The sequence below is a fragment of the Sceloporus occidentalis genome, unplaced genomic scaffold (assembly GCF_023333645.1).
Source record: "Sceloporus occidentalis isolate IW3139 unplaced genomic scaffold, rSceOcc1.0.p SCAF_8, whole genome shotgun sequence".
NCBI classification, from domain to species: domain Eukaryota; kingdom Metazoa; phylum Chordata; class Lepidosauria; order Squamata; family Phrynosomatidae; genus Sceloporus; species Sceloporus occidentalis.
In genome coordinates, this window is record NW_028316988.1 from 29,698,071 (window position 1) to 29,722,112 (window position 24,042).

General features: G+C 45.0%; 1 long non-coding RNA gene across 1 annotated transcript; it reads right to left on the minus strand.

Annotated features, from left to right (window-relative positions):
• Positions 1-4,660: 4,660 nt before the first annotated feature.
• On the minus strand, positions 4,661-7,325 carry LOC149308485 (uncharacterized). Its single transcript, XR_016282155.1, has 3 exons — positions 7,213-7,325; positions 5,544-5,731; positions 4,661-4,744 (listed from the first exon to the last, which is right to left on the minus strand). It is a non-coding gene; the product is annotated as an uncharacterized LOC149308485 (long non-coding RNA).
• Between the last annotated feature and the right edge of the window lie 16,717 nt (positions 7,326-24,042).

The following is a 24,042-nucleotide window of genomic DNA, read 5'->3' on the forward strand; positions in this document are numbered from 1 at the left end:
AAGTTGAGGGTAGGTTCTGGGGTCAAAATTATGGATTTTGATATGACCTGTGGATAAGTTGAGGGTAAAACTTAGGTGCACATGGCAAAGGATCTAAAGGGTGAAGCAAAGGAAAACAATGCCAATGAATTTAGAAAGTTGGATAAGAAATTCATGGATGGATAAGAAAGTAGAGGAGGATCGGTGCTTCCAGGACAGATGACACTCTTTCCTTTCAGCAGGGGATGATTCCTTTTTAAATAAGAGTTAAAGTATAGTATGTACACTAACCCATGGATACACCACTCAGGTTTTTTGGGTCAATGTTATGACTTCTAGACTTACACAGGAGTATATACAGTAAGTCAGAGCTCAGAAAAGTTCCTTTTTTGTGGTACACTTTCCAGAATCCTCCAGCTTCCAGGGTCCTTTCTGTGGCCCTCAACCTCTTCACCTCTCTAAACAACCCCCCAATTTTGTTTGTTTTATTTAAAAGCTGCCCCAGAGGACAAGATCAGAACTCTTAACAGATTAAAGTGCTGGGCCACAATTAACAAAATGAATTTCAGCAAGGAAAAATGCAAGGTACTGTACTACAACGGGACAGAAAAAAATGAAACGCACAAATATAGTACAGTCGACACATGGCTTGACTTGGGAATTGTCTGCCACAATTTACCACACATTCCCCCTGAACTTGCTGAAGATGCCAAAGCTTAGATGCTGGTGAAACGACAAGAAGAAACTCTTCTAGAACATGGCCATATAGCCCAAAAAACCCACAAAAAAAACTATGGATTCCAGCAATGAAAGCCTTCGACTTGCTGTCTTGTGTTTACATGATGCAGGGCCAAAATCCAAAATTAAGTCTGACCGTCTTCACCATGCCTGCACCCAATTCAGGGCTTCCTCCCCATAACCCACAATTAAATACTGGTAACTCACCTTTCACAGGTTGTGCCAACAGCAATTGCATTCACTTACAGTACCTGCGAGATGCCTGGCGCCGCAAAAGTGGCCATGAGTCACTCTAAGGTCAGAGCAAGTTGCCCGGTGTCAATAACAAAGGCTGGGCTGAGAGGACCACACCCTAAAAATGGCGCTGGCTCTGGTTTAGTTTGGGTGAATAGGGGCAGTCAAGACGCTAGCAGAATCAGATGAGTTGGTATTTAGGAAGATGTTACCATATAAGGTAATAATGTTCTTTGGCTTCTGCGATTGGTTTGCATTACATGGGGTGATGTAGGGAGAAAGTATAAAAGATAGATAAGCCCAATAGAGGGCGCTGCAGTCTTGGTAACACTCTCTGAGTGTGCTGCAGCCCTGCGCAGTAATAAATGGTGTTTTGTTTCTCTTGACTTTCGGTTTCCTGACTCCTTCTTCCAGCGGCGGGCCACCAGCCTTAGGGCTTGTGGGTTTCGGCGACCCCTCAGTTTGCTACATATTTCTGGGGGCTCGTCCGGGATCGCCGCTGCCGTTTTGGAGGACGGATTGGGATAGGGCCATTGTCCCCACTTCGTTGACATTTCCTGGCCGGACGGCGCAACCGACGTGCGACAAGAGGGGCCCCTACTAAAGACCGTTGGCGTGGCTTCTGTCGTTCGGACAGGACATTGCGACGCAAGTGCCGAAACCCTACGGGAACGAGAGAAACAACCACCTCGGGGGGACCGGTGCACCGGAGGAGGAGGAGGCAAGTATTGATTGGGATTCTTGGGAGAAAACTGTGGGTGGCTTTTGTGTGTATTGTGTGAATCGGTTCCAGAGGTTTTGCCGCCTCAAAACCCAACAATCACTTCCCCCATCCTCTACAAGTGATTGTTTCCCTGTTATCCCTGAATGAATGTTGTGATGTTGTGTGGGTTGGAATACAGTCTAGACGAAGAATAAGAAACATAGAAGGTACCTAAAGGGAATATAAAAGAGGTAGACAATTGTCAGGAAGTCGGACTAGTGAGGGTGCCCCAAGACCTAGATCCGCAATGGGACAGGGCCAGTCAAGTCAGGCAACGCCCTTAGATTGCATGTTAGGAAACTGGAAGGAATTCAAAAAATACATAAAAGGAGGGACTAAGAAATCAAGTACCCTTAGGACCTTGTGTCAAACAGCTTGGCCTACATACCCAGTACCAAACCCATGGCCAGCAATAGGGTCTTTAGATCTACATGTGGTTGCCGGAATAGGAGAATTTGTGGCTAGACACAAACCGAATGAATGGTATTACATTTCGGCATGGTATGATATAGTTTTGGATCAACCAGAATGGCTCAAAAAATGTGAGTGTTCCAAATTATGCATGATGAAATCAAATACGTTAAAGGCAAAAGAGGAAAGGGAAAATGCAGGAAAGTTAGAGGCACCCAAAGAGGAAGGGAAGATACAGGAACTCAAAGTTCTACCTGACTCAGGGGAAGATGGCCTGGTGCAACCACCTCCATATGTGCCATTATATCCTGAAGTTCCAAAACCCCAATTGGTGCCTCAGCCATTAGAACAAAGGACCAATGAAACAACTGGAGTTATGAATCCAATAGGATTGCCAGTGACCAGTCCAGTAAAGACATTGCCTTTACGGCAAGTTCCCCAAATTGTGCCAACAGAAGACCCCGCTACAGGACGACCCGCTTATGCAACAGTTACAGCATATCAACATGTTCCCTTCACCAGTAGCGATTTGCTGAATTGGAAGGCTAGCAAGTCCGCCTGGTCGGAGGACCCTAGGTCTATGACCTTATTGATAGAGGGAGTTTTCGGAACCCATCTGCCTACCTGGCAAGATGTACAACAACTCATGGACACACTCCTGTCTCCCGAAGAAAAAAACATAGTTCTCAATCAGGCACGAGAGGAGGCAGGGAGAGACTATATGGACACAGGAGGACAGGAGGCACAGAGATTGGCAGAAACAGAGTTAAAAGTGCCCACACAAACCCCTAACTGGGACTATACGACATCAGAAGGTAGAACTCAGTTACAACAGTATCATCAGTACATAATCAAGGGATTGAAGAAAGGGCCCCCTAAGGCAATAAACCTGAAGAAGATTGCAGATATTGTTCAAGAAAGAGATGAGCCACCGGCGAAGTTTCTGGAAAGACTGAGGGAAGGTTACAGGAAATATTCCCCCTATAACATGGACGATGAGGCAGAGGACGGACAGAGCCAAACACTTTTGAAAAATAACTTCATTGCCCAATGTGCTCCAGACATTAGGCGAAGGCTACAGAAGGATACAGGGTTACCTGGAATGACAATGGGAAGGATTTTGGAGATAGCGACACGAGTATATGTGGGAAGAGAAAGTGAAGCGCAGAAGAAAGAGGAAGAAAAGTTTAATAAGAGGACCCATTTGGTGGCAGCTGTGTTCCAGGGAAACACAGCCAGACGAGGACGCGGAGCATCAAGGGGTCGAGGTAGAGGAGGTCCCTCCTTGGGACGTAACCAGTGCGCCATCTGTAGAGAAGAAGGTCATTGGAAGCGGGAGTGTCCTAAGAAAGGGACCAACCAGAAGGGTGAAGGAAGTAGAAGACAAGGATGTGGACAAGGAGGATTGAATCCGCGAGCAGAACCATGGATGGGAGCGGCGGTAGGACAGGCCTTGGGACAAGACCTATATGGGATGGCTGCCATGGATGGAAATGAAGACTGAGACAGACCGGCTCCACAAGGATGTAGGGTGATTGTAAATGGCCACCAGGAGCCATTGGTCAAGATGAAAATTGGTGGCCAGGAAGCAACATTTTTAATCGATTCGGGAGCAACTAAATCTGTAGTAAATAAACAATATGCCCCTCTTAGTAAGGAATCAACTGCCATAATAGGAGCCATGGGCAGAAGACAAATACGCCCTATTCTGACCGACAGAAGTTGTAATTTATCCACCTATGAGGTTAAACACAAATTCATTTATATCCCTGAATGTCCAGTTTCTTTGATGGGAAGAGACCTACTTTGCAAAATGAGAGCACAATTAATGTTTGAGGATGATGGAAAATTAGAAGTAACTTTTAGAGGCCCGAAGGAGAAATCTGAGAATAGATTGATGTTGATTCTACCCCAAGAAGAGGAGTGGAGGTTGTTTGCTGCCTTGACAGAGAGAGTAGATTGGATGTCCTTTAATATACCTGGTATTTGGGCAGAGGACAATCCTCCGGGGATGGCCAAAGATGTACCACCGGTAATCATTCAACTTCGGGCATCAACAACTCCTGTTATAGTACCACAGTACCCTTTGTCTAGACAGGCTGTAAACGGCATACACATTCACCTTAAGAGACTAGAAAATTATGGAATAATTAGGCCATGCCAGTCGGCCTGGAACACCCCCTTATTGCCAGTAGAAAAAGAGGATGGAAGTTACAGGCCTGTGCAAGAGCAGTTAATAAAAGAGTTGAACCCCTGCACCCTGTGGTACCTAACCCTTACACCCTACTTAGTTTGGTATCTCCGGAGGCAAAGTGGTTTTCAGTATTAGATTTAAAGGATGCCTTTTTCTGCATTCGATTACACCCCCAGAGTATTCCCATTTTTGCATTTCAATGGGAACAGCCGGATACAGGCCAGAAACTGCATGTCAGTTGGACTCGTTTGCCACAAGGGTTTTGCAATTCCCCGACTATTTTTGGACAGGCACTCGCCCAGGATTTAGTTCCACTCACCCAAGCAGGAAACCCATATGGCATCCTCCAATACGTAGATGACATCTTGATAGCAACGACAACCCGAGAGTCATGTATAGAGGCCACAGAAAAGGTTTTGTTACACCTAGAATACAAAGGATATAAGGTTTCTAAGAAGAAAGCACAATTGATACAACAAGACGTCAGATACTTGGGCTTCATTCTCAAGGATGGTATGAGAAGGCTGGGAGTCGAGCGGAAGGAGGCTGTGTGTTCTATTCCAAGTCCAAGGACGCGGAAACAGGTGCGAGAGTTTCTGGGAGCAGCTGGATTCTGCTGGCTCTGGATTCCTAATTTTGCCGTCATGTCAAGGCCATTACATGAAGCCACCAGAGGAGGTAAAGAAGACCCCTTCGAATGGACAGAAGAAAGAGAACAGGCCTTTGTGAAATTAAAAAGGGCCCTTATGGAAGCCCCTGCCTTGGGACTACCCGATCTGACTAAGCCCTTTACTCTATATGTAGGAGAAAGGGAAGGTATTGCAGTTGGAGTTCTTACACAAGTCATTGGCAATTGGCCTAGACCAGTGGCATACTTTTCAAAACAAATGGGACCAGTAGTAAAAGGATGGCCTCCGTGCCTGCGAGCAGTAGCGGCTGCAGCCACTATGGCCGAAGAGGCTAATAAATTGACATTGGGACAACCAACAACCTTGAAAACACCCCATGCTGTTGTGACTCTGATGGAACATAGAGGACACCATTGGATGACAAATGCAAAATTACTAAAGTACGAAAGCATTTTGGTAGACAACCCAAGTATCAGTTTGGCTACATGCAACACTTTAAATCCTGCTACCTTGCTACCTATAGAGACAAAGGAAGAACAGGAACATGATTGCTTACAGGTGATGGAAGAAGTTTACTCAAGTAGACCAGACTTACGTGATACACCGAGGTCCAAAGTAGACGCAACCCTCTTCACAGATGGAAGCAGCTTTGTAGAAAATGGGATCCGATATGCAGGCTACGCTGTGGTCACTGAAGAAGGAGAAGTTTGGGAAGCTGAACCTCTACCAGCAGGGACTTCAGCCCAGAAGGCAGAATTGATTGCGTTATATCGAGCCCTAGAACTGTCAAAGGGAAAGAAGGTGAACATTTACACAGATTCAAAATATGCCTTCCTCACTTTACAAGCCCATGGAGCATTGTACAAGGAAAGAGGACTTTTAAATTCCGCAGGACAAATGATTAGAAATCGGGAAGAAATTTTAAGGCTATTGGAAGCAGTGTGGAAGCCTAAGACGGTATCTGTGATGCATTGCAGAGGTCATCAAACAGGAGATGGACTAATTGAAAAAGGAAACCGCTTAGCTGATCAAACAGCAAAGGAGGCAGCCAGGAATGGAAATACACAGATTCTTACTTTGAATACAGTCACTGAATTACCGAAAGAAATTATTTACACCCCAGAAGAAAAACAATGGGCTAGAATAGAGGGAGCAAAAAGATTAAATGGGCTTTTCATATTTCCAGGAAATAGAGTCTTTATACCTAGTTTCCTAGCTGAGGCTTTCATACAGAGGGTACACGAACAGACACACAGTGGTGCCATAGCTATGTTAGAATTATTAAATAGACAGTTTTACATAAATGGGGTTACAGCTATAGTTAGGAGAGTAACTATGAAGTGTCAGGTATGTGCCATGAACAACCCCCGTACTGGACCCCTCTTACCCCCAGGAGTACAATATGTGGGAAGGAGCCCTTGGGAAAACATTGTGGTGGATTTCACTGAAATGCCAAGGGTGGGAAAGTTTAAATACATGCTGGTGTCTGTATGCACTTATTCTGGTTGGGTCGATGCATGGCCCACAGCAAATGAAAAAGCTGAACAAGTATCTAAAATTCTGATGAGGGATGTTATCCCTAGAGGAGGGATACCCTTTACAATTGGAAGTGATAATGGGCCGGCCTTTGTACACAAAGTGATTCAAACACTGGCTGACCTTTTGGGAATAAAATGGAAATTGCACTGTGCATACCGCCCCCAATCATCAGGAGTTACTGAAAGGATGAATAGAACTCTGAAAGACATTTTGGGAAAATTGCATCAAGAAACGGAAATGAATTGGGTCCAATTGTTACCTATGGCTTTGTTAAAGATAAGATGTACACCCATTAAACATTTAAAATTGTCTCCATACGAGTTGGTGTTTGGACGACCACCTATGGTCAGTCCAATCACTACCTACAATTCCCAAAATCCAGGAGCTTTGGGAACAAAAGGATTGGCCAAAGAAGTTATAGCTCTTGGCTCAGTATTGGACAAACTGCACAAATATGTGAGCATTGTGAGGTATCCGTTCCCCTTTACTGCTCTACATTCTTTCTCTCCAGGGGATTCGGTGTGGCTAAAAGATTGGAAAATAACACCATTGGGACCAAAGTGGAAAGGACCGTACATTGTATTGTTGACAACGCCAACTGCAGTGAAATTGGCAGGTGTGAAGTCCTGGATCCACTACACACGCATAAAGAAAGACCACACCAGCTCCCCTGACAAGTGGATAGCACAACCAAACAAGGATAATCCGCTTAAGGTAAAACTTACCAGGAAAAGGGTTCCAGATGGAGGAGAGGGCAGCGTCGCAACAGGAGCCCCCTCTCCAGGGTCAGGAGACCAAGCTCCACCCTGAAGAACAGGAGGGACTGCTACCCGAGAGCAGTTCTGAAAGAAAGAAGGGACATTTGGTTAATAAAAACACAGAGACATTTGAAAGGGATTGTTTGGAAATAGAGATCCCTGACAACCCCTTTTCCTTAGACCCTTCAATTTGCCCTCTTAGCTCGCATTTGCGAGGTGTTACATTGAACCTTATGGGATACATGTTATTGTTAGGATGTATAGTGATGATGTTTATATTTCCCATGGGGTGTGATGGAGAATGGGGACAAAATAGGTTTCACCAAATGGTAAATAATATTTCCAAGGAATTTAATCAAAGCAGTTGCTGGATATGCTCCCATGGCCCTTCACACCATGGCCAGGGTTGGCCAATTACAGTTTCCGCAACTTTGAGCTTGACAGGATGGAATATGACCAGGGTATATTTCGGGGTGGGAGACCCTGCAATCCCCGATAAGGCCCAATTTTTATTAGAACAAAGCAAAAGGCCCCTGGCAGTATTATGTGTTCATTACTTTCAGAGATTGGAATTGATAGAGAAAACAGCATGGAAGGGAAATGCAAGCCAGGGATATGGTCACAGTGAGATGGTAAAGTGTATGAATGTAGGGGATTATAATAATTGCAATTTCACTGTACATTTGAACGATAGTAAAAAGTGTTCAGAATTATTCTATCCCTTAGGCTGTGATAACCAAAGTAGACCAACTTTATTTGGACAAATAGGAAGTCGTACACTTTTAGGGGCCTTAAATAGACAGACAAGACCGTTGGCTGGCCCAGGCAATTGGATAGGAGGGTTACCCCCGGGGATGTATTGGATCTGTGGACAATGGGCAGGAAAGATATTACCTCATGCATGGAATGGTACCTGTACAGTTGGGACTCTTATGGCAGGTGAATTAAGATTTCACCCACAGGATCAACCCCCAGCGGCCTGGGATCGGCAATTTGGCTGGCATAGGCACAGATTAAAAAAACGAGTGTACGATGAAAAATACGGATATGACCCTGATAACACATATTTGACAAAAGGAGAGAGATTCTGGACCATCCTTAGCCCCAGAACAGGAGTGGCATGGAATGTAAAACAGATTAGGATCTTATCATATCAAATGGAAAGTTTAGCCAATCAATCGGCAGAGGGGTTAGAGACCCTACAAAGAGAGGTAAACTCTTTGGCAGAGGTTTTAGTACAACATAAAATCGCATTAGACTATCTGTTAAGCCGAGAGGGAGGATTGTGTATGTGGCTGAATACTACCTGCTGTCATTATATTAACGAAAGTGGAATAATTGAAACAAATGTGGAGAAATTGCATAAAATAGCTGAGAATGTAAAAAAAACATATCAACCAACTGGAGATTGGTGGTCGTGGCTGACATCTTGGCTACCAAATTTAGGATGGATGAGAGGCATAGTTTATACAATATTTTTAATTGTGATAATAGGATTGGTTCTATGTATGTGTTTACCTTGCATAATGCAATGCTTGCAGAGAATGATGCATAAAATGATAGATGGAATGTTGGGTGAAAAAGTTATGATGCTCCAAGCATATCAGAAAATTTCCTTAGAGGATTGTGAGAAGTATGATGATGTCACTGCAAAATAGATATTTGCAGTAACAAGAAAAAGGGGGGAAATGAGAGGACCACACCCTAAAAATGGCGCTGGCTCTGGTTTAGTTTGGGTGAATAGGGGCAGTCAAGACGCTAGCAGAATCAGATGAGTTGGTATTTAGAAAGATGTTACCATATAAGGTAATAAGGTTCTTTGGCTTCTGCGATTGGCTTGCATTACATGAGGTGATGTTACCATATAAGGTAACAAGGTTCTTTGGCTTCTGTGATTGGCTTGCATTACATGAGGTGATGTTACCATATAAGGTAAAAATGTTCTTTGGCTTCTGTGATTGGCTTGCATTACATGGGGTGATGTAGGGAGAAGGTATAAAAGATAGATAAGCCCGATAGGGGGCGCTGCAGTCTTGGTAACACTCTCTGAGTGTGCTGCAGCCCTGCAGTAATAAATGGTGTTTTGTTTCTCTTGATTTTCGGTTTCCTGACTCCTTCTTCCAGCGGCGGGCCACCAGCCTTAGGGCTTGTGGGTTTCGGCGACCCCTCAGTTTGCTACAGGGCAACTTCTTCGTACCTCAGCAGTGGCACTAAATGGGGACTGTGTAGGAAGGCAGCCACTGTCGTTCACTGCGGGATCCAAAACTGTGATGATCCCTGCGGGCAAAGCCCTGTGCGTGGCTATTACTCTCAGGGGATCCCTTTAAAAAAAAGAACTTTTCGCTGCCACCACCCAGTGAATGAACTATAATTATACGTAGCTCCACAGCTACCCCTTCCTCACACACACTGGGACTTGTGAGGAATAGAGAGAGAGAGAGATCTAGTTTCCTTTCTTGCTAACCCAGAGCAATCAATAGCCGAGTTAAGGCGCATGTATAGGAGCAGAGAGATAGCAGATGCTTTTTAAGAAAGAAGTTTATTTTAAAAAGGGATAGAATAGGATAGAAAGAATTTATATCACGCTTGCAAAGCCTCCTTGCCTTGCAGGTCCAAAGATCATAGTTATAGAGTTCATTCCACACAAGCCATTGTTGAAAATAACAAAAGGCCTAAACGCACTAGCTAACACATTCCTAACTACTCACGGATTGATGGGATTTGTAGTCCTTTTGAGTTCTTGGAATCAGGGAGCTGGCTCCTTGCCAACTCTACCTGCATTCCTGAGTCTGTGTCCCCCAGACTCCAAGAGACCTCATCTGGTTCCCCCTCAGGAGAGGATCAAGGGAGAGACAAAGACCCGCATGACTGCACAAGCCTTTTAAAAGATTTTCCATAGAAAGTTCTTGAATCTCGCGGTCCTACTCTCTGATTGGTCAGTTAGACCTTACATCAGCTATGATGCCACAGCTCATTAGCATGTGATGTCAGCTCTCATTAGTATGTACCTCCTCCCAGATTAACCATTTGAAGTTCAGGAGAAGCCTCAGGTGACTGGAGGACCAGTCATCACAAAAACCCACTGCAAAAAAAGCAGCAGGTGTGGGAGGAATTTGGGCCACAATTCTGGCAAGTGAAGACAGGACCAAGAGTACATGCAAAAGTGATGTAGGAGTCACCGTAGTTCATACACCGAACATAAGCCAACAGTGTGAAAAAGCTAAGCAATTCTACGGTGCATCAATAGGAGACACTCATCCCTCCATATCTGCGGCTTTGACATTTGTGGCTTTATTCATGGATCTGATTATATATGTTCTCTCTAGGAATATCTAGGTCCCCCAATGCAACTCTATGGTGAACTTTAACTAAAAGTTGCACTTAAAGTCCTAGAGATTCCTAGAGAGAATGCTCTACTAGGCCTTTGTAGCTCCTCCAACGCAGTTCTATGGTCAGAGTCTGTTGGACATTGACCACAGAGTTGCACTGGAGGACCTAGAGATTCCTAGAGAGGTGTCCTCTCATGTAAATACATGGTGTTTTTGTTATGTGCAGTTTTTCCAGATTCATGGGGGTCTTGTGCCCCTAACCCTAGTGAATATGGAGGGACAAGTGTATAATGTCTCAGGTCAAAGGAAGCAATAGCATTGCTCAATTCTGCTCTGGTCAGATCTCAGCTGGAATACCGTGCCCAGTTCTGGATGTCACAGTTCAGGAGGGACATTGACAAGATGGCAAATGTCCAGAAGAGGGAGACCAAAATGGTAAAATGTCTGAAAACCATGCCCTATGAAGAGTCGCTTAGAGAGCTGAGTATATTTAGCCTAGAGAAGAAAAAGTTAAGAGGCGATATCATTTCCACGTTTAAATATTTGAAAGGATGTCATGGCATGGTTTGAGCATTGGACTACAATGTTGGAGACTAGGGTTCAAATCCCAGCTTGGCCATGGAAACCCCCCTTGGGCAAGTCACACTCTCTCAGCCTCAGAGGATGGCCATGGCAAACTCCCTCTGAAGAAATTTGTCAAGAAAATCCTGTGATAAGTTTGCCTTTGGGTGATAGGTTCGACTTAAAGGCATACAACAACAACAACATCATACTGGGAATGGAGCAAACTTGTCTTCTGATGCTCCAGAGACTAAGTCAATGGATTCAAACTATGGGAAAAGAGATTCCACCTCAGTATGAAAAATCCCTGACAATAAGAGCTGTTTGAGAGTGGAGTATGTTGCCTCAGTGGAGTCTCCTCTGGGTTTTAAACACAAGCTGGATGTGAAGTCGAAGGCTTTCATGGCCGGCATCCATAGTTTTTGGTGGGTTTGGGGGGCTATGTGGCCATGTTCTAGAAGAGTTTATTCCTGACGTTTCGCCGGCATCTGTGGCTGGCATCTTCAGAGTAGCTGGATGATCTGTTGGAATAACTTTGACTGTGTAATCCTGCATGGCAAGGGGTTGGACTGGATGGCCCTTGAGGTCCCTTCCAACTCTATGACTCTATGAACAGCAAACTGCTGCAGTCTCTCCTGGCTGTTCTTCCTCATTTATAACTTTTGCCATCTTGGCCGCACTGAAATATTCTATGGCCACACATGTCCCAGTTTTCATCAGTGAAATGCTGGAGGGCTGGACAAGAAGATCTTGAGGATCCTTCCAACTTTAAGATCCTATGATTCACGGAGAAAATGGAACAGACAGCTGGGAAACTCCTGCAGGGCCAAAGTTAGCACCTGGGAAATCTAGAGTAGATTCAAACCCTGGTGGATTTGTCTCTCTTAGTCCATGATGTGGCATTCTTCCATGTATCCATACTCAGAAGTAAGCCTCTTTTAAGCCCAGGCCTATTCTCTGCCTGTTAGCAAAGTGCTAGATCACAACCTTTGCTCGACTCCCCAGTTTCTGAGCTATCCAAACATCTCCAAGAGAGAAAGTAGCATCTGAGTATGGCGTGACTCTCCCCCTGTTCTAGTCTGCATCCTTCCTTTAAAAGGACTGCTGGGGAAAATAAAAACGGCCTAGAAATGCTAAGAATCCCAAAGTCAGGGCTCTTTATTTATTTATTTCATTTTAATCTTCTTCTTTCTTTTTTTTTACAGACATGGCCAGTTCAATAAGTATTTTATTAACCTTCATCATTCCACACTCTTTCTTTTTTAACTCCTTTCTTTCCAATCAGAGGCTCCATGCAAAATGCAACAGAGAATCCTAGGATTTTAGTCCTGGAAGGGAAATCAGACAAGGGAAATTGGAAGTATAATCCAATGGCAAACCGAACGCAATCATGGGGTTTCAGGTTATTGTGTGATAGACTACCACATGCAATTTCGGGCAATGGGAAGCTATTTTGGGGCAATGCGAAGCCAGTTCGAATGCAATGAGCATTCACATAATTTCGCTAAACTAGTGACTTTACGTGAATGCATCTGGCCCCACTTTCTTTTCATTAGAAATTAAGAAAAATTCCTCCTGTGTGATAAACTCCTTAGTGTTACTGAACCTGGATCCAACCCAGGTTCATGTAATTAATTTGTATTAAGTTGCAAATTTAAAGTTAAAGCGGTCTCAAACTCTGCATGGAAGAATTTCTGCAGTGTGTTTTCGACTAGTGTGGTCTAGTGGTTTGCCATGATATTCTTGCAAACAAGTAGACAAAGTAACTGTTAAATGGATCTGTAACTGGTTGACCGGCCGAACCCAAAGGGTGCTCAACAATAGCTCTTTTTCATCCTGGAGAGAAGTGACCAGTGGGGTCCCACAGGGCTCTGTCCTGGGCCCAGTGTTATTCAACATCTTTATCAATGACCTGGATGACAGAATTGGGAGCATACTTATCAAATTTGCAGATGACACCAAATTAGGAGGAATAGCTAATACTCCAGAGGACAGGATCAAGATTCAAAATGACCTGAATAGACTAGAAAGCTGGGCCAAAGCTAACAAAATGAAATTCAACACAGAGAAATGTAAGGTACTGCACTTAGGGCGGAAAAATAAAATGCACAGATATAGGATGGGTGACACCTGGCTGAATGAAACTACGTTTTCAAACGGAGGCTAGATGGCCATCTGTCAGGGATGCTTTGATTTGGATTTCCTGCATGGCAGGGGGTTGGACTGGATGGCCCTAGTGGTCTCTTCCAAGGCAAACAACAACAACAACAACAACATGGAGGAACAGATCTGTCAGTAGCTATTCCGCTAAATGGAACTTCCTGCTTTAAAAGCAGTCTATCCTGAAGATCACTGACCAGAAGAAGTATGTATGTCTGAAGCAAAACTCTAAGGCAAAAGAATAAACAGCTGAGTACACAAAATCAGCCAAATTTTTTTTGAACCAGGAAAAGCTTTCAACCCCATGCACACTGCAATTCTGGGCAGTAAACATATAATAATAATAACAATAACAACAACAATAATAATAATAAACAACCACTTTGCTGCCCTTCTCCGAAATCTGTGGCCTGAGGCACCTGCCTGACTTCTTCCTCAAGGCACTGCTGGTCCTGCAAAAGGATTAAAACATTAAAAGCCAGTTTTCCATGTTACAGCAAGAAACCTCCCAGGAAATCAGTGGCTGGCCTGCGGGGAGGGTGGCCTTGGTTTGCTAGGCTTCTCGGCTCAGAGGCATCAAGGAGAAAGAGGGAGAAAGAGAAATACCTTCGCGGTTTCAAGACCTTTCAAGAGCTATGGCCCCATACAGACAGGCCAAAATAAAACTGCTTTGGGTCACTTTGGAGGTATGCTGTTTAAATGATGCATATGTCCTAAGAGTCCAGAAGCCATGCCAAAGCCACGCTCCAATCCTTAGTACCGGAGCATGGCTTTGGCGCGGCTTTTGGACTCTTAGAACGCATGCATAATTTAAACAGCTTACCTCCAAAGTGACCTGAAGCAGCTTTATTTTGGCCTGTCTGTGCGGGCCCTTTGTTATCTTTCTCCTTAAACTGGCAGCAAAAGCAGTTTTCCAGCCTTGCCTCAACCAAAGCGACATGCATTTGAGGGGTGCAGACAGTTGGGGTTTGGAGGGTGGCCAGAAAGAGAAGCAGGGTTTCACAGAACCATAGAGTTTGAAGAGACCTCAAGGGCCATCCAGTCCAGCCCCATTCTGCCATGCAGGAACTCACAATCAAAGCACCGCCAAAAGATAGCCATCCAGCCTCAGTTAACGCCCCCGCCCCCCCCCCATGAAGGGGACTCCACCACTCTCCAAGGGAGCATCTCTCACTGTCGAATAGCTCTTACTATCCGGAGGTTCCTCCTAATGTTTAGAATAGATGGAGTCACTTTACCTATAGTTTCAATCCATTGTTCAATGTCCTATTCTCTGGAGCAGCATAAAACAAGCTTGCTGCATCCTCAATGTGACCCCCCCCCCTTCAAATACTTAAACAGGGCTATATCACCTCTTTACGGCTTCTTCTCCAGGCTAAACATACCCAGCTCCCTATGTCTCTCCTCATATGACATGGTTTCCAGACCCTTCACCTTTGGTCACCTTCCCCTGGATATGCTCCAGCCTGTCCACATTGTTCTTGAATTGTGGTTCCCGGAACTGGACACAGGATTCCCAGTAAGGAATACTCACCAAAGCATAACAGAGTAGCACTATGACTTCTAGACACTATACTTCTATTGATGCAGCCTAGAATTGCATTGGTTTTTTAAGCTGTTGCATCACACCATTGACTCATGTTCAACTTGTGGTCTACTAGGACTCCTAGTTACATTTCACACATAATGTTAAGGGTGAATGTAGCAAATCCGCAAATAAAAAACCACTATTCGTTTTGACCTATATGTTCTCTCTAGGAATCTCTAGATCCTCCAACGCAACTCTGCCAGAAGTTGAACATAGATTTGTGCTGGAGAACCAAGACGTTCCCAGAGAAAATACTTCTCTAAGCATTTGTAGGTCCTCCAGCATGAATATATTATCCACTTCTGGCAGATGTTGACCATAGAGTTGCATTGGAGGACCTGGGGATTCCTAAAGAGGGGATCTCTTAGGTAAAAATAATTGTGTTTCTTTATTTGCAGTTTTGCTACATTCACCCTTAACCCCAGTGAATGTGGAGGGGATCACAATATTTTCATGTTATTTGTTGCACTTATAGCTTGCCTTCCTTCCAGTGACCTGCATGCATGACCTTCATCTACTTTATCCTCACTTCAGCAAACCCTCCAAGCTGGGCCAAAGCTAACAAAATGAAATTCAACACGAAGAAATGTAAGGTACTGCACTTAGGGCAGAAAAATGAAATGCACAGATATAAGATGCGGGACACCTGGCTGAATGAAAGGGATCTAGGAGTCCAAGTGACCACAAGTTGAACACGAGTCAACAGTGTGATGCGGCAGCTAACAAGGCCAATGCGATTTTAGGCTGCATCAATAAAAGTATAGTGTCTAGATCAAGGGAAGTAATAGTGCCACTCTATTCTGCTCTGGTCAGGCCCCACCTGGAACATTGTGTCCAGTTCTGGGCACCACATTTCAAAAAGGACATTGAGAAACTGGAGCCATGTGTCCAAAGGAGAGAGCAACTAAAATGGTGAAGGGTCTGGAAACCATGAAGCCCTATGAGGAGAGACTCAGGGATCTGGGGATGTTTAGCCTGGAGAAGAGAAGGTTTAGAGGTGATATGATGATAGCCCTGTTTAAATACTTGAAGGGATGCCATATTGAGGAGGGAGCAAGCTTGTTTTCTGCTGCTCTGGAGACTAGGACCCAATGGAGCAATGGATGCAAGCGTGAGGAAAAGAGATTCCAGCTCAACATTATTAGGAGGAACTTCCTGAGAGTAAGGGCTATTTGACAGTGGAACACACTCTTTCCTTGGAGTGTAGTGGAGTCTCCTTCCTTGGATGTCTTTAAACAGAGGCTGGATGGCTATCTGTCGGGGATGCTTTGATTTGGATTTCCTGCATGGCAGAATGGGGTTGGACTGGATGGCCCTTGGGATCTCTTCCAACTCCACGATTCTATGATTCTATGAGTCTACTGAGAAGGACAAGATTTGGCTCTGTCCTCTCTTCTTCTGCCTGCTGAGTTAAGTAAGTGCAAATTACTTTTACAGTTTGAACTCAGTTTGCAGCAACTGAAATCAGCTAAAATAAGGGAGAAGGAGTAAAACACCAGGACATTTTAAAAGCAGCTGCAAAAGTGGAACAGCGGACGATTAATCGGGGCTGTTCCTGCCAAACCAATTCAGAGGGTATTACCCTGAAAGGCAGGTTGAGCAAAGAGGGACAAAGGGCCCAAGATCATTCAGTGAATTCAATGGCAGGGTTGAGATTTCAACCCAGGTTCTTTCCCAACACTTAAACTGCCACTCTGTGCTCTCTGTTGCTTGTTTAGGATATCCTTGGATATTTTTTTATTAAAGTAGTTCAGGGACCCCACTTTGGAAACAAGAGCGGGTTAATTCAGAATTCCAGAATCCAGACCGAATTATTTGCACAAGGGAAATACCAAAAGCGAACATCCCTCTTAAAGAACGTTCCCAAAAGAAAAAGCAAAAACCAGGCCGAATGTGTGGAATAGGTGGGAGGAAGAGACACTGTCAGGAAGGTTTTTCCTATTAAAACCAAAGTGGATTTAGTGCTTTTGGAGTCAAGGGGTGCATATATGAAAGCTCTCACAGATTGTCAGCAGGTGCACACAAAGAATTCTTCTGCCAGCATGTGTAAATCTGCAGGTCTCTCCCCTTCCCTTCCTCAATTGCCACAGCTTGGCTCCATGCACAGCAGCCTTCTGGGGGCGATTAAATAGGCCACAGTTGTTACCAATCTGAATTTCCCCCCCTTTACCTAGCATGCAAAACACAGCTCAGGTCTATGCCTATCTATTTGGGCATAAGCCCCAGTCCAATGACTTTCAGTCATGCAAAGGACAACTCGCTCCTAGCAAGCCTCTTTAGACTTAAGCCCCAGTGCCACAGTTTTCAGGCATGCAGGACAAAGCTTCCTTTGGAAAGTGTGTTCTCAGATATAAATCCTGGTCCTACCATTTACAGGCATGCAAAGCAAACTTTTAGGTATGGAGTTTATCAAACAGGAGGAATTTCTTTTAAATTTGAATGAAAAGAAAGTGGGGCCAGAACGCATTCACTTAGTCACTAGTTTCGCGCAATTACGTGAATATTGCATTCGAACTGGCTCTCCATTGCCCAAAAATAGCATGCCGTTGCCCGAATTTGCATGTGGCAGTCTATCATGCAATAACATGAAACCCTATGACGGCGCTCGGACTGACTTCCCATTGTCCGAATTTGTGTGTAGTGGGTTATCACGCAATAACATTAAACCCCATGATTGCCTTCAGATTGCCATTGGATTATACTTCCAATTCACCTTGTCTGATAAACTCCCTAGTCTTGCTGTTAACTGCCGTCAAGTCGAATATACTTATGGCGACCTTATGAGTGAAACAACTGCAAGTCACCCTGTTACCGACAGCCCTGTTCAGGTTTTGCAAACTCAGGGCCATGGGTTCCTTGATGTAGCCTATCCACCTATAATATGGTCTTCCTCTTTTCCAACTACTACTTGCCAAACATAATTGTATTTTCCAGTGAGTCATGTGTCCTCATTATATGGTGAAAGTATGACAGTCATCTTGGCTTTTAGGGAAAGTTCATGCATGGTTTACTCTTTGTTCTTTGTTGGTTGCCGGTTTTTCTCTCCCTCTGAGGCCAAGGCGATGGCAGTAGGAATGGAGGGAGGGCCCTTCATCTGTCTCTGACCAAGGCAAGGTAGAAGCGCAGTGTATCTACAACAGTATCACAGCAGGACATCGAGATACTCTCCAAAGAAGGAAGCAGAACCGGGCTGTTCAAGGTGAAGGTTTTATTGAGATGACTATATACAGATGCAGAGCAGAGTTCCAGGATGAAAGCAAATGCAGCTCTCAGCAACACAGAGCAATACATGAACACAGACCAACTCACTGTACTGACTCTCCACATCAACAACTCCACAACTATGACCCAAAACTCCCAATGACCACATTTTCTTACTACTCTGAGTTGTGACATTTATACTCTTGGCTGATGCAACCTCTGTCCAGGGTTGCTCATGCATTACATCATGAAGCTGCACGTTACTCAATACAGTTACAGATGCAGTCTGATACACATTGGTGATCTGGCTTCTTCCAAGGACATTGTCACCAGATGTCCTGACCTTGTCACACATTACACACTCACATCACGACTCTGCAGTTCTTCAGATGTAGTAATAATTAGATATATAATAATAATAATAATAATAATAATAATAATAATAATATATCCTCTGGGCCAGGTATCGTGGAGCTGGGCCTGCTGGATCTTCTCTCCCTCTGAGGCCAAGGTGATGGCACTTGGAATGGAGGGAGGACCTCAATATTGTCTCTGCCAAACCAGGGCAGGTGCAGAGTATGTGGCTACAAGGAAGGGTGGAGTTGTGTATATATAGCTTGGAGAAAAGAAAAGGGTAGTCACAGTTAAATTCCTGAAGAGCTGTCAGATGGAAGATGAAGCAAGCTTGTTTTGTGCTGCTCCAAAGAACAAGGCATGTTACCTGGAGGATACTGGGAGTTGCATTCCGCACAAAGTACCTCTCCCAGACTCTGCATATGAACAGTGAAACCCCCAACTCACCCCGTTTCCCCTTCAGCCATTCCATCAGTCTGGATTCTTCTTAACCCTCATGTGTTCCCCATTAAACTGTCGGCACACTTGGAAGGGGGCAGAATGGCCATAAATTACCGTAATGAGCATTGGTGTCGAAAGGCCGGTATCCACTGTGGGAGGGAGATTAAAGGGAAAGTGAGGAGGGAAGGCGTGGAGGGGCAGCAAATGGTGGGTGCAGGTGGGGAGTGGGACAGGGTTCTTTTTGGCAAACAGGGTGGGGGCTTCCCAGCATCTGCGTTAAAAAATCAGGGCCATAAATCTTACTGGGGGAATGCACAGAGAGGGAGGGGGAGACACCATGCAGCTTGTCTTTGTTTCTGGGAAAAGAAGGCAGAGCTTGGGGAAGTTACTTTTTTGGAATACGCCTTTCTTGTACACACCCTCAGCCAGTGTGGCCATTGATGTTCTTATGTGCAGTCTGGGGAGATTACTTTTGAGGGCTAGAGCACCCTAAAAATCCTCCATCCCAGCCAGCATGGGAAGTGCACATGAACAACATAGCATTGCGTCCGTCCTGGCACGCATTCTGAAGAGTATGTTGCTCACAAAATACTTTTGTTTCTTTGTGTTCTTAGTCAAAGAGGCGGTTGTGACTCACTCGTTGTATCAGGCAGCCTCAGGAAATATTGATTCATTTAATTGAAATCCTTTCTTTCCTTCAATGAGATAAAAGGGAAGCCCTTCTTTCCCTCTTTAGCCTCCCAACCACCCTGTAAAGGAGGTCAGCCAGATGTAGGGTTGCCATAACCCACCCCGCCCCCCGTGACCAGCACGCTTTTGGGGGGCCCCTCCCGGTCACGGTCCGGTTTGGGCCCCCACCCGTGCCTGGTCCCCTGTTTGGGGGCCCCGCTCTGGCCATTGCCGCTGCCGCTAATGCGACTGCTGCGGCGCCAACCCACCTCCTCCTCCAGCTCCGCCTTCCTCCTCTTCCTCCCCTCCAGGGCGAGGGCTTGAATGCCGCCCAGGCCTCAGTAGGGGCCAGTGGCAGCGCGCACGCCTGCCCCACTTCCCTCGGCGTGCGCGCGCGGGGAAGGAAGTGGGGCAGGCGTGCGCGCTGCCACTGGCCCCTACTGAGGCCTGGGCGGCATTCAAGCCCTCGCCCTGGAGGGGCGCCTGCAGGCTTCAGGGCAGGGAGGAAGGGCCTCTCCTCGAAGGGAGACCCTTCCCTCCCTGCCTTGGGGCTTCCCCCGCCGGCCAGGCAGGCTTCAGGGCAGGGAGGAAGGGCCTCTCCTCGAAGGGAGACCCTTCCCTCCCTGCCTTGGGGCTTCCCCCGCCGGCCAGGCAGGCTTCAGGGCAGGGAGGAAGGGCCTCTCCTCGAAGGGAGACCCTTCCCTCCCTGCCTTGCAGCTTGCTCCTCTTCTTTCTCCTCCTCCTCTTCTTCTGTCTCCTCTCCTCCTCCTCTTCTTCCTCCTCTGCTCCTCCTCCTCCGCTTCCTCCCCTTCTTCTTCTTCCTCCTCCTCTTCTTTTCCACCTCATCCTTCCCCTCTTCCTCCCCTTTTTCTTCCTCTCTACTTCCTCTTCTTCCTCCTCCTCCTTTCCCCCTCTTCCTCCTCCTCTTCTTCCTCCTTTTCTTCTTCTCCTCTTCCTCCTCCTCTGCTTCTTCCACTCTTCCTCCTCTTCTGGTTTTGACCAGAAAGGGAAGCACATTTCTGCCACCTGTCTAGGAATAATGCCAAATGTCCTCCATTTTTATCATGCCTAAGAATCATGCATTTATATGAATTTTTTTTTAAAAAAAAAATCATTTTTGCGTGTCCTCCATTTTTTAAAAAATGTGTCCTCCATTTGAAAATTTTGTCCTACGTTTGTCCTACATTTGTCCCAGTTCGGAGGTCCTGACTTATGGCAACCCTAGCCAGATGGAGCAACCAAGCAAGGGAGAAGTTGTGTGGCTTCAAATAGTTTCAGACTTATGACGATCCAAAGGTGAACCTATCATGGCAAGATTTGTTCAGAGAAGGTTTGCCATTGCCTTCCCGAGGCTGAGAGAGTGTGACTTGGCCAAGATCACTGAGTGGGTTTCCATGGCCAAGCAGGGAATTGAACCCTGGTCTCCAGAGTTGTAGTCCTATACTTTCACCCAATCATTCTTTCTCTCTGCCTGACCTTTCTCAGGGATTGTTAGGAGGATAAAGTGTGGGAAGAGGAGATATGTATCAGAATAAGAATAGTCATTACTCACTCAGTAAATTGAATGGCTTAGTAAGTAAACTTGTTTGGAAACTTCAGTGGGTTCAGAATGCTGCAGCCGGAATATTGACTGGGGTCAGTTATAGGGAGCCTATAATTCCTTTGTTGAGTCAGCTTCTGGCACAATTCAAATTTATATTTATGCAATGTATGTGTGATCTGGCTTGGGTCCCTTTCTGGGAGACAGGCGACATACAAATGAAAACAAGCAAACCAACCATCTTCTGTTTCCCAAGTTGAATGCTCTAACCGTTGTACCACACTGGCTTCTAAGTTTGACTCTGAACAAATGTACTTAATTCTTAAACACTGTACTACTCAGGAAAGGCACTGGGACTCCCAAAACCCAGAGATGGCTCTGGAAGCGGATGGCCTAGGTCACCGTTTCCCAAACTTTGGTCTTCCAGATGTTTACCAGAATTCCTGGTTGTTGGCCCAACTGGTTAGGCCTTCTGGGAGCTGAAGTCTAAAACACCTGGAGGACTAAAAGTGGAGGAGCCTGGGGGATTCCCACCGAATGTTTCGGCTTCTCTTTTAGATCTTGGGGGAATTTGCTTGGCTCAAAAGGGCTTGCAAGAAGCTGGGGAATGCTGAGCATCATTTCCACCTCAGTACTCACTTTGGACACTTTCCAGTTTCTCCACATCCTTTTAAAATTGTGGTGCCCAGAACTGGACACAGTATTCCAGGTGAGGCCTGACCAGAGCAGAATAGAGTGGCACTATGACTTCCCTTGATCTAGACACTATACTTCTATTGATGCAGCCTAAAATCGCATTGGCCTTGTTAGCTGCTGCATCGCACTGTCGACTCATGTTCAACTTGTGGTCTACTTGGACTCCTAGATCCCTTTCAGATCATAAGGAGAAATGCAGAAAAGATCATGCAGAGATGACAAACCTGGAATTTTTGTACAGAAAGTAATTTTGTTTCATGGTATACATAATATATGGAGATATGGTGGTATTGTATTGATTTAATGGAGAGAATTTGTTGGTTCGTAAGGAAAACTGGAACTGAAGAAGACAACGAAACGGTATAATAATTCCAGATTTGCCGTCTCCGCACAATCTTTTCTACATTGCTCCATATGATCTGATACCAATGATGTACTGTATGTGAAAGATGTTCTCACGGAATTGCGAAAGTAATTGGTGGTATTGTAATATCACAGTACACACACTAACAAATGTTGGCTTTTGAAATATACATGTGAATTTGCTAGATGTTTTGTTAATTTTGTCAATATACGAAGGGTTGGGTTGGCATTAATTGGTACTCTGTTTCTGTGATGAGGAAATAATAACTTAAACATGTCTGGTAAGGTCCAAGAGAAATGCAACCTCACAGCGCACATACTTTCTCCCTCAAAGCGTATCTCGCTTCCCCTCCTCTCGCCTCTCACAATGCCACAGCTGTCAGCACTGGACGCCTTTTGCAGCAGTGTTCAATTAAGGTTAACGACTTTAACTCAGCTGAACATAAAAATTAATTAGGATGTTGTTAAAAGGACAATGCCGCATCAGAGGGGGAAGACGGGTAAATAGAAATGGAGAGTGCAATAAATGAAAATAAATCAAAATAGAGACTGAAGTGGGGTCAGACTGCTTTATTTCTGCAGTGTGGCAGCAGCCCAAATAGCACCAATCTTATGGGAATTGCACCTGGCTTCCAGTGTGCTTCCAAGCTCAATTTGAATTTGAAGTCGAAGGCTTTTATGGCCGGCATCCGTAGTTTTTTGTGGGGTTTTCGGGCTCTGTGGCCATGTTCTAGAAGAGTTTCTTCCTGATGTTTTGCCAGCATCTGTGGCTGGCATCTTCAGAGAATGCTGGCATGGAAGTGAGTTGGGTATATATACTGTTGGTCAATTTCCATATATATATATATATCCCACTTTCTTCCATGACAGCATTCTCTGAAGATGCCAGCAGCCACAGACGCTGGCGAAACGTCAGGAAGAAACTCTTCCAGAACATGGCCACAGAGCCCCAAAAACCCACAAAAAAGCTATAACTTTGAATTGCTGGTTTCAGCTTATCAGGATATCCGAAAGACCCTCTCCATCCATATGAACCTGTTCAAAATTTGAGATCTTTAGTAGAGAGCCTCAGGGACGTAGCTAGGATTTTAGGAAGGGGGGGGGGGGGTCCAGACTAAGTGCCACCATTATAATGGGGCTTGAGTGCAGCGGTGCAGCAGCACACACCATTCATTTTTCTAATGGAAGGGGGGGTCCGGACCCCAAGAACCCCCCCCCGGCTACGTCCCTGAGAGCCTGTTGCACGTCCCAACTCCTTTTGTGGCAATGCAGAGATGAATGCAATGCAAAGCCTTCTTAAAAACAAATTAAAATACTCTTTAAGAGGTCCTTAAAAGGATTTCTCACAGCTGGTGTGCAGACATGGCGGGGCTTTTTCTGTAGTAGTGCCCAACGGTGAGAAGTATTTTTAAGGCCATCTAAAAGAGTATTTTAATTCGTTTTTTTAAAAGGCTTTCATCTCTGCATTGGTTTAAATATTTTTACCTGTTGTTCATTGCCTTAGGGTCCCTTCTGGGCTGGGAGGCAACAGATGTATACTTTAAATAAATGAATAGTTGTACATCTATTGTACATAGAAACAAACAAACAAATAAAAATAAACTCAAGAAATAAACCAAATGAATTGGGAACTGGTTGTAAAATTTAAAAAGTAGGGGGTCAGGTTTGTGGTGCAGATGGTCTTGCCATTTCATATCCTCCCAGGCCCCAAAGTTTGTGGGCCAAAATCTGAAACCTAAGGACCGGCTCAGCGATGTCAGTAAGTGTTGCGCGTCTCAGTTCACCATTTAAAAGCACACACATAAGCGCACAGACATATTGTTATTATTCCAAAATTAAGATGCAGATCTTAGCTAAAGGGGCTGTTCCCAGATCAAGGTGAAATGAGTGGATTA